This window comes from Triticum aestivum, chromosome 1A (genome assembly GCF_018294505.1).
Source record: "Triticum aestivum cultivar Chinese Spring chromosome 1A, IWGSC CS RefSeq v2.1, whole genome shotgun sequence".
Classification (NCBI taxonomy): Eukaryota; Viridiplantae; Streptophyta; class Magnoliopsida; order Poales; family Poaceae; genus Triticum; species Triticum aestivum.
The window spans coordinates 165,997,230-166,013,015 of record NC_057794.1 but is presented as its reverse complement, the minus strand read 5'-3'; positions in this window follow the sequence as shown (position 1 = coordinate 166,013,015).

Below are 15,786 nucleotides of genomic sequence, written 5' to 3'. Positions count from 1 at the left end.
GGCATATCAAAAGAGCGAGCAATCTAGCATAGCAAAGATAGTAGTGATTTCGAGGGTATGATCCTCGAAAGCAAACTCAACGGGCTCCTCGTTAGCGAACTCGTCTCCCAGCTCTACCCAAACAAGACAAACAAGCAACAAGGGCGCAATCAACCAGGTGCAAGCTCAAACAACACGATGCAAAGATGATATGCTATGCGGGATGCGATGCGGGATGCATATGCAAGATATGACAGGAAAATGCAAGAACCTGGCCTCAACTTGGAAATCCAAGCATGCCACTGGAAAGATGAGATGAAATCGCATGAAAACGATATAAAGAATGCCGGAATCGGAGTTACGGTTTGGAAAAGGCAAGCGATTCAAATAAGACACTGGTCTGCGATTTACAGCAAGTAGCCATCTAAATGCAATGAGATGAACATGCTACAGCACCCAAACAAAATAACAAAATACATGGCAGGGATGCATTCAAGATGCTTAACAAAAGTCTAGCACTGAGCTACGGCCAATTCATCCATTAACAGGTTCAAACAAGCATGGCAAAAATGCATATGGCAAACAGATCTCAGACTTAGTGAAATTAATACTTGTCTGCAATTTCAGACCAAGTAGCACTCTTCGGAGCAGCAAAACTACGTGCTGCAGGACCTGAACAAGGCAAAGTAAAGCATGGCATGGAGCTACTCAAAGATCTTAACAAAAGTCCCTTAGTGACCTTGAGCCAAAAGGGATCAGAAAATACAATTGCAAGCATGTGAACATAGCAAAAACATAATCAGTTTTCAGACTTAGTGAAAACTGGCACATGCTGAAACATAACTCAAGTAGGCATGTTTACAAGCTCGATGCACTCACTACGGTGCAAGTCATGACAAGATAAGCATACACCCACCAAGAACACACAAAATACAAGCTAGACATGGCAATAACAATAACATAGCATGCACGGATCAACTACAACATCATCGGCAAAATTGCAAACAAGTTGACAATCTGCCCAGATTCACAAAGTAGCAAAAGTAGAGCTCGAATGACTCAAGCTAGGGTGCTCCATAAATGCAAACAAATACATGGATGGATAGAGCACTACAAGATTAACAAAACAGCCTTACTAATCATCCTCAAAAGAGGCACGGATCACTAGGAAACAACATGAACATATGGCCATATGAGATAAATAGCTCAAGGACTTAGTGGAAATGCCAAGTCCCTGAAATCAGAATTACCAAGTGCACCACTTTGCAAGCTTGTGCTAGTCACCACACACATCACAAAAATACATGGGTTGCACCTCTGGAAATATGACAAAACACTTAACAAAACATATTTAGAACTCATGGGCATACCATGCACACATTAATCATGGCAAAAATGACAAAAACCTAAATGGAATCGCAGATCTGACAATTATCTCAAGTATCCCTCTTCTAACAGCATTTCGGGCCTCAAGATGAACTCAAATGAAAATGATGCAATGGAATGAAATGATGTACTCTTTGAGATGAACATTTTGATATGCTATATGCATGAATTGGAGCTACGGATGCAAAGTTATAAGGCTAAGAACATGAGCATATGGATTAGAAAATTCCGGGGACTTGGAGAAAAAAAGGAACCACCAGATCTAGGGTTTCGGTGGCACACAATCCGAGGCGAGCCCGGTGAGCTCCCTCGGCTCTGGCGAGCTTGACGGAGCGGCAGGGAGGCGAGGGGAAGGTTGCCCCGACCTCTCCCGGCCGGGTCCGACGGCGGGGAGGCGAGGCGGCGCGGGGAGGCGGCTGAGGCGGGGTGGCGAAGCCGCGGCGGCGACCTGTGGCGGCGGGGCGACGGAGATCCGGCAACGGCGCATGGTGGCGGCGGCGATGGCACGCGGTGGTGGCGGCGAGGCGACCGCGGGCGGGCGCTCCCGTGCGGCGGCGGCGGGATGGGCCGCAAGGCCCGGACCGGGCTCCACGGGCCTCGGGCGGCGGCGGACTGGCGACGATGACATGGCAAGCCGCGGTTGGGCGAGGGGTCGGCGGCGGACGTGTCCGGCCCGGACGGACGTGTCCGGCCGCCGCGGAGGCGATTTTTTTAGGGTTTCGGGGAGGGGGATCCGAGATTTTCGAGGAGGACCTATTTATAGGCATAGAGGGAGCTAGGAGAGTCCAAATGAGGTGCGGTTTTCGGCCACGCGATCGTGATCGAACGCTCTATAAGATGGAGAAGGATTAGGTGGGTTTTGGGCCAAATTGGAGGGGTGTTGGGCTGCAACACACACAACGCCTTTTCGGTCCCTCGGTTAACCGTTGGAGTATCAAACGAAGTCCAAATGATATGAAACTTGACAGGCGGTCTACCGGTAGTAAACCAAGGCCGCTTGGCAAGTCTCGGTCCAATCCGGAAATGTTTAATCCTTACACACGAAAGAAAGCTAGAAATGACCACCGGAGGAGAACGAAGCGCCGGAAAGCAAAACGGACAACGGGGAAAATGCTCGAATGCATGAGATGAACATGTATGCAAATGCAATGCACATAATGACATGATATGAGATGCATGACAACGACAACAACACACGGAGACAAAGACCCGAACCCAAGAAAATAAAACAACTTAACGCCGGAAATGGCAAGAGTTGGAGTACAAATTGGGAAAGTTACATCCGGGGTGTTACAAGATCGCTCCGACCAGCTGCTTGATTTCCGCCACCACCCGCAAGCGCAGCCACATGGCTAAACTCGGCGAACCCCCACGTTCCAACCAGCAACCACAACCCTGCACCCCTCGCTCCAGCGTGCCCATGCCCGAGAGCCTCCCTGCTCGCTCGATCTGGGATCGAGAGGGAGCTCCTCCTGTTTGCTCCTCCCTCCGTGGCGCCGTCGCCGCCGGTGAACCCAGCGCCGGCCTCTCACGCTCGACATCGTTCCCGTCCTCTTCGTCCCGCGTGTGCCGCCTCCTCATCCCTGTGCCCGCAGGTGCCGATGCCACTTCTCTGCTCGATCCCGAGAAGATCACGAGCACCTCGTCCCCGTTGCTTCGATCTCCAGCGAGCAGTCGAGCACCAGGCTGAGCCCCTGCCTCTCCATCTCTGTTTCCTCTCCCCGCCGCTCCTGGCTCTGGTTCTCCCCCTCACCCCGTCTCTCTTTTTCTTTGTATCAGGAGACCACCATGGCTTCCACGATGCTCCACAGCCGTTCGGCCACTAGGAGCCCAGCAAGACAGCCGCCGCCGGCCTCCGTTTTGTCCTGAGCGCCGCCAAGCCAAGTCCAACGATCGAGCGCTGGATCTGGTCGACCTCGCCGCCCCTCGCCTTCTTGCACGTCGTCCCCATCCCTGCCGAACCTGCCGCTGACCCTTGCTTCCTCTGCTTCGAGCGACAGGACGATGCCGCGCCTGCGTTGCCTCTACATCGAGCCACGACCCAACCCCGTTGACCGCGACCGCTCCACGCGCAGGCCCAGCTCCCTTCGCCCGCGAGGCCCAGCTCCCCAGCCCAGATCCCAGATTCAGCCCGATTGTGTTTTTTTCCTCTACACCGAATTTGTCTATTATTCCAGAGACTGCAGGTGTACAGAAAAACCCTTATGTTCATGCATTTAATATCTCACAAACTGTGCATCGGATTAAAATGTTTTAAATATGTAAAATGCTTAGAATTTCATCTAGTTTCATAATATGCAACTTTCATCCATGTTAAAAAATGTTTAACTTGTTGTTTGCTTTAATTTGCATAAATGCCATGCTAAAATGGTTTAATTCATAACTAAATAATCGTAGCTCCGTTTTTAACAAACTTTATATGTATATGGGGTAGAATTTTGCCTAGTTTAACATGGTGACATAATTTTGCATGATTACCAACTATAAAATATGGCTTAGGGCAGAACCGCACCAAATCTAAAATATGCATATGGGGATTTACCGGAATTGTTGTTCGTTGCTTCCGGCCTCATTTAAACTTGACTAGATAGGTAGTTTTGCTTTGCTTCACCCTCTTGCCATGTTTAACAACATTTAATATTGTTGGGTACATAAACGAGATCGAATCTAAACAAGTCATGTGGTGTTTTCTTCAATATGCAACTCGTTGCATATTGATCTCCACTTAATTTGTAGAATTGCTTGTGCACTTTGCCATGCCATGCCTCATTAAACCGGACATGCATAATACTTGGTGTGCATCATGCCATGATTATGTGATGGTTGTTTACTATGTTGTGTGCTTCTTTCCGGTGTTTGCTTCTTTGGGTTGGTTCCGGTAACATCGCATTTGTGAGGACCCGTTCGACTACGTCTATTTGTCTTCTTCATGGACTCGTTCTTCTTCCTTGCGGGATCTCAGGCAAGATGATCATACCCTCGAAATCACTTCTATCTTTGCTTTGCTAGATGCTCGCTCTTTTGCTATGCCTATGCTGTGATACCTACCACTTGCTTATCATGACTCCCATATTATTGAACCAAGCCTCTAACCCACCTTGTCCTAGCAAACCGTTGTTTGGCTATGTTACCGCTTTGCTCAGCCCCTCTTATAGCGTTGTTAGTTGCAGGTGAAGATTTGAAGTTTGTTCCTTGTTGGAACATGGATATGTTGTTCCTTGTTGGAAAATGTTTTACTTGTGGGATATCACAATATATCTTATTTAATTAATGCATCCATATACTTGGTAAAGGGTGGAAGGCTCGGCCTTATGCCTGGTGTTTTGTTCCACTCTTGCCGCCCTAGTTTCCGTCATATCGGTGTTATGTTCCCGGATTTTGCGTTCATTACGCGGTTGGGTTATAATGGGAACCCCTTGACAGGTCGCCTTGAGTAAAACTCCACCAGCAATGCCCAACATTGGTTTTACCATTCGCCACCTAGCCTTTTCTTTCCCTTGGGTTCTGCAGACTCAAGGGTCATCATTATTTTAACCCCCCCCCCCCCGGGCCAGTGCTCCTCTGAGTGTTGGTCCAACCTGTCAGCTGCTTGTGGCCACCAGGGGCAACTCTGGGTTGGCCTACCTGCACCTAAGACAATCTGAGTGTGCCCCGAGAAATAGATATGTGCAGCTCCTATCGGGATTTGTCGGCACATTCAGGCGGTGTTGCTGGTTTAGTTTTACCTTGTTGAAATGTCTTGTAACCGGGATTCCGAGTCTGATCGGGTCTTCCCGCTAGAAGGAATATCCTTCGTTGACCGTGAGAGCTTGTGATGGGCTAAGTTGGGACACCCCTGCAGGGATTTGAACTTTCGAAAGCCGTTCCCGCGGTTATGGGCAGATGGGAATTTGTTAATGTCCGGTTGTAGAAAACCTGAAGTTGACCTAAATTAAAATGCATCAACCGCGTGTGTAACCGTGATGGTCTCTTTCCGGCGGAGTCCGGGAAGTGAACACGGTGTTGGAGTTATGCTTGACATAGGTTGTTCTAGGATCACTTCTTGATCATAGTTTCTCGATCGTGCTTTGCCTTCTCTTCTCGTTCTCTTTTGCGTATGTTTAGCCACCATGTATGCTAGTCGCTTGCTGCAGCTCCACCTCATACCTTTTAACCTTCCTATAAGCTTAAATAGTCTTGATCGCGAGGGTGTGAGATTGCTGAGTCCCCGTGACTCACAGATACTTCCAAAACCAGCTTGTAGGTGCCGTTGAACCGAGCAGGTGACGCAACCAAGATCAAGGAGGAGCTCGTAGAAGATCTTGTCCTTTATGTTGTTTCATACTAGTTGATCAGTAGAGGAGCCCAGTCGGGACGATTGGGGATCTGTGTAGCTTTTGGGGTAGTCTTCTTTTATTTTGGGTTCTGTAGTCGGACCTTGATTGTATCTGGTTGATGTAATGCTTTATCCATGTAATTGTGTGAAGTGGCGATTGTAAGCCTACTATGTATTCTTTTCCCTTATTGTATTACATGGGTTGTTTGCAAAGATTACCTCACTTGCGACATTGCTTTCAATGTGGTTATGCCTCTAAGTCGTGCTTCGACACGTGGGAGATATAGCCGCATCGAGGGCATTACAATTTTTCGGAGTCCGTTTACTTACCGTATCACGTACCACCTTAGTTTTAGATTTTTGAGTGTTCCGGAAGGACTCTTTTATGTGTTCTCCCGGTGTCATAGTTTGGATAATGTTGCTTTCAACATTAGTGGGCATACCTGAGAAATAATGTTTTATTCGTTGCCTGTTAACAACCTTTGGGTTAGTACCTTCGACATTATTTATTTTGATGGCTCCAGAACAATAAACCTCCTTGATGACATAGGGGCCCTCCCATTTTGGGAGGAGTTTTCCTACAAAGAACCTGAAACGAGAGTTGTGCGAAAGAACATATTCTCCTACTTTAAACTCACGCTTTTGGATTCTCTTATAATGCCACCTTTTGACTTTTTCTTTAAACAACTTGGCATTTTCATAAGCTTGGGTTCTCCATTCATCTAATGAGCTAATATCAAATAACCTCTTTTCACCGGCAAGTTTGAAATCATAGTTGAGTTCTTTGATTGCCCAATATGCTTTATGTTCTAACTCAAGAGGCAAATGACAAGCTTTTCCATAAACCATTTTATAAGGAGACATACCCATAGGATTTTTATATGATGTTCTATAAGCCGAAAGTGCATAATCTAATTTCTTAGACCAATTCTTCTTGGACCTATTGACAGTCTTTTGCAAGATTAATTTTATTTCTCTATTGCTAAGTTCAACTTCACCACTAGACTGAGGACGATAAGGTGATGCAATTCTATGGTTAACATCATACTTGGCAAGCATTTTACGGAAAGCATCATGAATAAAGTGTGAACCGGCATCAGTCATTACATATCTAGGGACTCAAAACCTTGGGAAAATAACTTCCTTAAGCATTTTAATATAGGTGTTGTGATCAGCACTACAGGCTGGAATAGCTTCTATCCATCTAGTAACATAGTCAACAGCAACCAAAATATGTGTATACCCGATGAACTTACGGGCATCCTTGAAGAGAGTAGGCCAATAAAATCCAGATTGCAATAGCTTGTGAGCAGTTCTATCTCCAGCATGATGCCCTCAATAAGCTTCAGAGTGACATTTCCGTAGGATTTGTCCCTGTTCATGCTCAGGTACACAATGTCTAATAATACCATCTACTCCTTTATAAAGGTGTGGGTCATGACAAAAGTAGTGTCTTAAATCATAGAAGAATTTTTTTCTTTTGTTGATATGTAAAGCTAGGTCGTAAATATTTAGCAACAATGTAATTAGCATAGTCAGCATACCAAGGAGTGTTGTGAGAAACATTTATTGCAGCTAACTTCTCATCATGAATACTATCATCAATAGGTAGTGGGTCATCAGGCACATTTTCAAGCCTAGACAAGTTATCAGCTATGGGGTTCTCAACTCCTTTCCTACCAGTGATATGTAAATCAAATTCTTGTAGCAAGAGAACCCATCTAATAAGTCTAGGTTTAGCATCTTTCTTTTCCATAAGATATTTAATAGCAGCATGATCGGTGTGAACAATTACTTTTGAATCAACAATGTAAGGTCTAAACTTATCACAAGCAAACACCACTACTAAGAATTCTTTTTCAGTAGTAGCATAATTTTTTCAGCACTATCTAGAGTTTTACTAGCATAATGAATAACATTCAGTTTCTTATCAACTCTTTATCCTAGAAAAGCACCAATAGATAATCACTAGCATCACACATAATTTCAAAAGGCAAGTTCCAGTCAGGTGGTTGAACAATAGGTGCAGAAATTAAGGCTTTCTTGAGTGTTTCAAAGGCTTCTAAACAATCATCATCTAAAACAAAAGGAATATCCTTTTGCAAAAGATTCGTACGAACCCTAGAAATTTTAGAAAAGTCTTTGATAAATCTCCTATAGAAACCAACATGACCTAGGAAACTATGAATGCCTTTGATATCTTTAGGACGTGGCATTTTCTCAATTGCATCAACCTTAGCTTTGTCCACTTCAATACCTCTTTCAGAAATTTTATGACCAAAGACAATGCCTTCATTAACCATAAAGTGGCACTTCACCCAATTCAAGACAAGATTTGTTTGTTCACATCTCTACAAAACTTGGTCAAGATTGCTTAAACAATCATCAAAAGACTTCCCATAAACAGAGAAATCATCCGTGAAAACCTCAACAATCCTTCCACAAAAATCAGAGAATATAGCAGTCATACATCTTTGAATGGTAGCAGGTGCATTGCATAAACCAAAAGGCATACGTCTATAAGCATAATTTCCAAAGGGACAAGTGAAAGTTGTCTTTTCTTGATCAGGTTGACAAATAGGTATTTGTGAAAAACCAGAATATATATCAAGGAAGCAAAAATGTTTGTGCTTAGATAATCTTTCTAGCATTTGATCAATAAAAGGCAGAGTATTGGGGATATAACTACCAGGCATGACCCGCCCAGGAGGGGCCGGGTCAATCTTAATGGCGGGTTATTTAAAGAAGCTCGACGAGTATACAAGGCGACGGTTCATTATAAGACTTGTAGTAGGCCCAGGCCAGAGGCGGCTTAAGGGCCATAATTGTAAACCGCCATGTATGAGTAAGACTTGTAAAGTAAGGCATGTAAAAGAAGTTACCGAGCCGGACACGTTGTATGAGCCGACGGGGACTCTGTAGGCCGCCATGCGTCAACCAATGTATGTAAGGGGACGACCCGGCGGCGGCTTAGGGCAAGAAACAACAGATCGAGAGCCAAGCTAGCGTATTTCGCTCCTTGTTCATTGAAACCTAGCAATACCACATCAACTGGACTAGGCTTTACCTTCACCGCAAGGGGCCGAACCATTATAAACCTCTCATGTCCTTTGTCCCGATTAACCCCTTTAAGCTTCCTAGTTGCGATGGCTCCACGACTAAGTCCTTTCACTAGGACATTTGCCGTGACAATTCCACGACAGTTAGCGCCCACCATGGGGCCAACGCATGGTGGATTTGAGTTCTTGAAGGGCAGCTTCGAAGGGCTCAAGGGATACGCTGTGGGCCGGATGACCAAGAGTCGTCGCAGCAAGCTCTACATCGACGACGCAGGCTGGGACCTTGAGATCGGCTCAATCGAGTACGGGTACCGGGTCCCCTTCGGCGGAATCCATGTCATCATCGGCCGGATCGGCGAACCGGGCCCTGAGCCAGACGTCTGCACCGACCTCATTGAAACGGCTCAGCGTGCGAGACCCGCCCGGACTCAGCCGGCCGTAAGGCATGCCTTCGTAGGTTGCATCCATGGAGGGAGATTTCCAAAGGATCCGTGGATGGCGGCGAGACGGCTGTCCACTCTGACGACGAATCGTCCACAGGTGAGACAGATTCATTGTATCAACTACAGGATGGCAGGCTTGGGAGTTGTTCTGATGGCAGCAGTATTCCGGACCCCTCTGAGCCGCCGAATCGAGTCGGGGTCTACATGGCTGGCACTCAACCCGGTCAGAATTCTACAGCCACGGTAGCGGTAACCACCGTATTAGCAGCAGCTGGGACCGAAGACCCTGTGTGCCCGCCGGCTCAGGTGCTGACGGATCTCATGGATAGGATGACGACCTTGTTGACTGCCGTGGTTGAGCCAACAGATAAGGCTCAGCACGATGCAGAGGTGGCACGGTTACATGGGGAGGTAGTGCAAGGTAAGGAGAATTTAGCTGAGGAGGACGTAAGGATGGCTGCAGAGTGGGCGGCTCTCGATGCCCGTGCTCAGCAGCTTCAAGTAGAGACTTTCCGGCTCTCGGTGGATCTAAATGTTGGGGAACGTAGCAATAATTCAAAATTTTCTATGCATCACCAAGATCAATCTATGGAGTCATCTAGCAACGTGAGAGAGGGAGTGCATCTTCATACCCTTGAAGATCGCTAAGCGGAAGCGTTCAAGAGAACAGGGTTGATGGAGTCGTACTCGTCGTGATCCAAATCACCGATGATCCTAGCGCCGAACGGACGGCACCTCCGCATTCAACACACGTACGGAGCGGAGACGTCTCCTCCTTCTTGATCCAGCAAGGGGGAGGAGAAGTTGAAGGAGATCCAGCAGCACGATGGCGTGGTGGTGGAAGTAGCGGGATCCCGGTAGGGCTTCGCCAAGCACAAGCGGGGAGGAAGAGGTGTCACGGGAGGGAGGAAGGCGCCATGGCTTCAGGTGCGGCTGCCCTCCCTCCCTCCACTCTATATAGGGGCCTAGGGGGGTGTCGGCCCCTTGTAGATCCCATCTAGGGAGGGGGGCGGCAGCCCTAGGGGTGGCTTGGCCTCCAAGCCAAGTGGAGGCGCCCCCATCCCTTAGGGTTTCCAACCCTAGGTGCATGGGAGGCCCAAGGGGGGCGCACCAGCCCACCAGGGGCTTGTTCCCACGCCATTTCAGCCCATGGGGCCCTCAGGGATAGGTGGCCCCACCGGTGGACCCCCGGGACCCTTCCGGTGGTCCCGGTACAATACCGATGACTCCCGAAACTCTCCCGGTGGCCGAAACTGGACTTCCTATATATAAATCTTTACCTCCGGACCATTTCGGAACTCCTTGTGACGTCTGGGATCTCATCCGGGATTCCGAACAACTTTCAGTTAACCGCATACTAATATCTCTACAACTCTAGCGTCACCGAACCTTAAGTGTGTAGACCCTACGGGTTCGGGAGACATGTGGACATGACCAAGATAACTCTTCAGTCAATAACCAACAGCGGGATCTGGATACCCATGTTGGCTCCCACATGCTCCATGATGATCTCATCGGATGAACCACAATGTCGAGGATGCAATCAATCCCGTATTCAATTCCCTTTGTCTATCGGTACGATACTTGCCCGAGATTCGATCGTCGGTATCCTGATACCTCATTCAATCTCGTTACTGGCAAGTCTCTTTACTCGTTCCATAACACATCATCCAGTGATTAACTCCTTGGTCACATTGTGCACATTATGATGATGTCCTACCGAGTGGGCCCAGAGATACCTCTCCGTTACACGGAGTGACAAATCCCAGTCTCGATTCGTGCGAACCCAACAGACACTTTCGGAGATACCTGTAGTGCACTTTTATAGCCACCCAGTTACGTTGTGACGTTTGGTACACCCAAAGCATTCCTACTGTATCCGGGAGTTGCACAATCTCATGGTCTAAGGAAATGATACTTGACATTAGAAAAGCTTTAGCATACGAACTACACGATCTTGTGCTAGGCTTAGGATTGGCTCTTGTCCATCACATCATTCTCCTAATGATGTGATCCCGTTATCAACGACATCCAATGTCCATGGTTAGGAAACCGTAACCATCTATTGATCAACGAGCTAGTCAACTAGAGGCTTACTAGGGACATGGTGTTGTCTATGTATCCACACATGTATCTGAGTTTCCTATCAATACAATTCTAGCATGGATAATAAACGATTATCATGAACAAGGAAATATAATAATAACTAATTTATTATTGCCTCTAGGGCATATTTCCAACAGTCTCCCACTTGCACTAGAGTTAATAATCCAGTTCACATCGCCATGTGATTAACACTCAAGGTCACATCCCCATGTGACTAACACCCAAAGAGTTTACTAGAGTCAATAATCTAGTTCACATTACTATGTGATTAACACTCAATGAGTTCTGGGTTTGATCATGTTATGCTTGTGAGAGATGTTATAGTCAACGGGTCTGAACCTTTCAGATCCGTGTGTGCTTTACAAATCTCTAAGTCATCTTGTAGATGCAGCTACCACGCTCTATTTGAAGCTATTCCAAATACCTATTCTACTATACAAATCCGGTTTACTACTCAGAGTCATCCGGATTAGTGTCAAAGATTGCATCGGCATAACCCTTTACGATGAACTCTTTTACCACCTCCATAATCAAGAAAATTCCTTAGTCCACTAGTCACTAAGGATAAGTTCGACCACTGTCATGTGATCCATTCCTGGATCACTCTTGTACCCCTTGACTGACTCATGGCAAGGCACACTTCAGGTGCGGTACACAGCATAGCATACTATAGAGCCTACGTCTAAAGCATAGGGGACGACCTTCGTCCTTTCTCTCTATTCTGCCGTGGTCAGGACTTGAGTCTTACTCAATACTCATACCTTATGACACAGCCAAGAACTCCTTCTTTGTCGATCCTTTTTGAACTCCTTCAAAATTTTGTCATGGTATGTGTTCGTTTGAAAGTACTATTAAGCGTTTTGATCTATCCTTATAGATCTTGATGCTCAATGTTCAAGTAGCTTAATCCAGGTTTTCCATTGAAAAACACTTTTCAAATAACCCTGCATCATTTCTGATCAACAATATATACTCATCAAAAATTCTATAGTGCTCCCACTCACTTCTTTGGAAATACAAGTTTCTCATAAACTTTGTATAAACCCAAAATCTTTGATCATCTCATCAAAGCGTATATTCCAACTCTGAGATGCTTACTCCAGTCTTTAGAAAGATTGCTGGAGCTTTGCATACTTGTCAGCATTTTTCAGGATTGACAAAACCTTCTGGTTGTATCACATACAACCTTTCCTCAAGAAAAATGTCGAGGAAACAATGTTTTGACATCCTATCTGCAAGATTTCATAAATAATGCAGTAACTGCTAACATAATTCTAACAAACTCTTAGCATTGCTATGAGTGAGAAAGTCTCATCGCAGTCAACTCCTTGAACTTGTCGGGAAACATCTTAACGACAAGTCGAGCTTTCTTAATGGTGACACTTACCATCATTGTTTGTATTCCCTAAAATCCATCTGCACCTAACAGCCTTATGACCATCAAGTAGTTCTTTCAAAGTCTATACTTTGTTTTATACATGGATCCTCTCTCGGATTTTATGGCCTCGAGCCATTCGTCGGAATCCGGGCCCACCATCGCTTCTCCATAGCTCGTAGGTTCATTGTTGTCTAGCAACATGACTTCCAAGACAGGATTACGTACCTCTCTGAAGTAGTACGCATCTTTGTCGACCTATGAGGTTTGGTAGTGACTTGATCCGAAGTTTCATGATCACTATCATAAGCTTCCACTTCAATTGGTGTAGGTGCCACAAGAACAACTTCCTGTGCCCTGCTACACACTAGTTGAAGTGATGGTTCAATAACCTCATCAAGTCTCCACCATCCTCCCACTCAATTCTTTCGAGAGAAACTTTTCCTCGAGAAAGGACCCATTTCTAGAAACAATCACGTTTGCTTCTAGATCTGAAATAGGAGGTATACCCAACTATTTTTGGGTATTCTATGAAGATGCATTTATCCGCTTTGGGTTTCAGCTTATCAGCCTAAAACTTTTTCACATAAGCATCGCAGCCCCAAACTTTTAAGAAACGACAGCTTAGGTTTCTCTAAACCTATAGTTCATACGGTGTCATCTCAACAGAATTGTGTGGTGCCCTATTTAAAGTGAATGCGGTTGTCTCTAATGCCTAACCCATAAACGATAGTGGTAATTCGATAAGAGACATCATGGTATGCACCATATCCAATAGGGTGCAGTTATCATGTTTGGACACACCATCACACTATGGTGGTCCAGGTGGTATTAGTTGTGAAACAATTTCCACACTGTCTTAATTGTGTGCCAAACTCGTAACTCAGATACTCATCTCTATGATCATATCATAGACGACGATCTTCAACTTCACTCTGAAATTACTTAAACCTTTCAATAATTCAGACTTGTGTTTCATCAAGTAAATATACTCAGCATCTACTCAAATCATCTGTGAAGTAAGAACATAACGATATCCACTGCGTGCCTCAGCACTTATTGGACTACACACATCAAAATTTATTACTTCCAACAAGTTGCTTTCTTGTTTCATCTTACTGAAAACGAGGCCTTTCAGTCATCTTGCCCATGTGGTATGATTTGCATGTCTCAAGTGATTCAAAATCAAGTGAGTCCAAACGATCCATCTGCATGGAGTTTCTTCATGCATATCTACCAATAGACATGGCTCGCATGTCTCAATCTTTTCAAAAACGAGTGAGTCCAAAGATCCATCAACATGGAGATTCTTCATGCGTTTTATACCAATATGACTCAAATGGCAGTGCCACAAGTATGTGGTACTATCATTACTATCTTATATCTTTTGGCATGAACATGTGTATCACTATGATCGAGATTCAATAAACCATTCATTTTAGGTGCAAGACCATTGAATGTATTATTCAAATAAACAGAGTAACCATTATTCTCCTTAAATGAATAACCGTATTGCGATAAACATAATCCAATCATGTCTATGCTCAACGCAAACACCAAATAACAATTATTTAGGTTTAACACCAATCTCGATGGTAGAGGGAGCATGCGATGCTTGATCACATCAACCTTGGAAACACTTCCAACACATATCATCATCTCACCTTCAGCAAGTCTCCGTTTATTCTGTAGCCTTTTATTTCGAGTTACTAATACTTAGCAACTGAACCGGTATTTTAATACCCTGGTGCTACTAGGAGTACTAGTAAAGTACACATTAATATAACGTATTTCCAAAATACTTCTGTCGACCTTGCCAGCCTTCTCATCTACCAAGTATCTAGGGTGGTTCTGCTTAAGTGACCGTTCCCCTCATTACAGAAGCAGTTAGTCTCGGGTTTGGTTCAACCTTGGGTTTCTTCACTAGAGCAGCAACTGATTTGCCGTCTCATGAAGTATCCCTTCTTTCCCTTGCCCTTCTTGAAACTAGTGGTTTTACTAACCATCAACAATTGATGCTCCTACTTGATTTCTACTTTCATGGTGTCAAACATCGCGAATTGCTCAAGGATCATCATGTCTATCCCTGATATGTTATAGTTCATCACTAAGCTCTAATAGCTTGGTGGCAGTCACTATGGAGAACTATCACTATCTCATCTGGAAGATTAACTCCCACTCGATTCAAGCGATTGTAGTACTCAGAAAATCTGAGCACATGCTCAACGATTGAGCTTTTCTCCCTTAGTTTGCAGGCTTAAGAAACTTGTCAGAGGTCTCATGCTTCTTGACGTGGGCACTAGTCTAAAATTCCAATTTCAGTCTTTGGAACATCTCATATGTTCTGCGACGTTTCAAAACCGTCTTTGGTGACACAATTCTAAACCGTTAGTATTACATACTGAACTATCACGTAGTCATCAAAACATGTATGTTAGATGTTTCCCAACATCTACAGACGACGCTCGAGGTTCAACACACTGAGCGGTGCATTAAGGACATAACCCTTCTGTGCAGGAATGAGGACAATCCTCAGTTCACGGACCCAGTCAGCATAATTGCTACTGTCAACTCTCAACTAAATTTTCTCTAGGAACATATCTAAAACATTAGAACCAAAGCGTGTGCTACGACATAATTTGCAAAGACCTTTTGACTATGTTCATGATAATTAAGTTCATCTAATCAAATTATTCAATGAACTCCCACTCAAATAGACATCCCTCTAGTCATCTAAGTGATACATGATCTGAGTCAACTAGGCCGTGTTCGATCATCACGTGAGATGGACTAGTCATCATCGGTGAACATCTTCATGTTGATCGTATCCACTATATGACTCATGTTCGACCTTTCGGTCTTCCGTGTTCCACGGCCATGTTTGTACATGCTAGGCTCGTCAAGTTAACCTAAGTGTATTGCGTGTGTAAATCTGGCTTACACCCGTTGTATGCGAACGTTAGAAACTATCACACCCGATCATCACATGGTGCTTCGGAACAACGGACCTTAGCAACGGTGCATAGTTAGGGGAAACACTTTCTTGAAATTTTAGTGAGGGATCATCTTATTTATGCTACCGTCGTTCTAAGCAAATAAGATGTAAACATGACAAACATCACA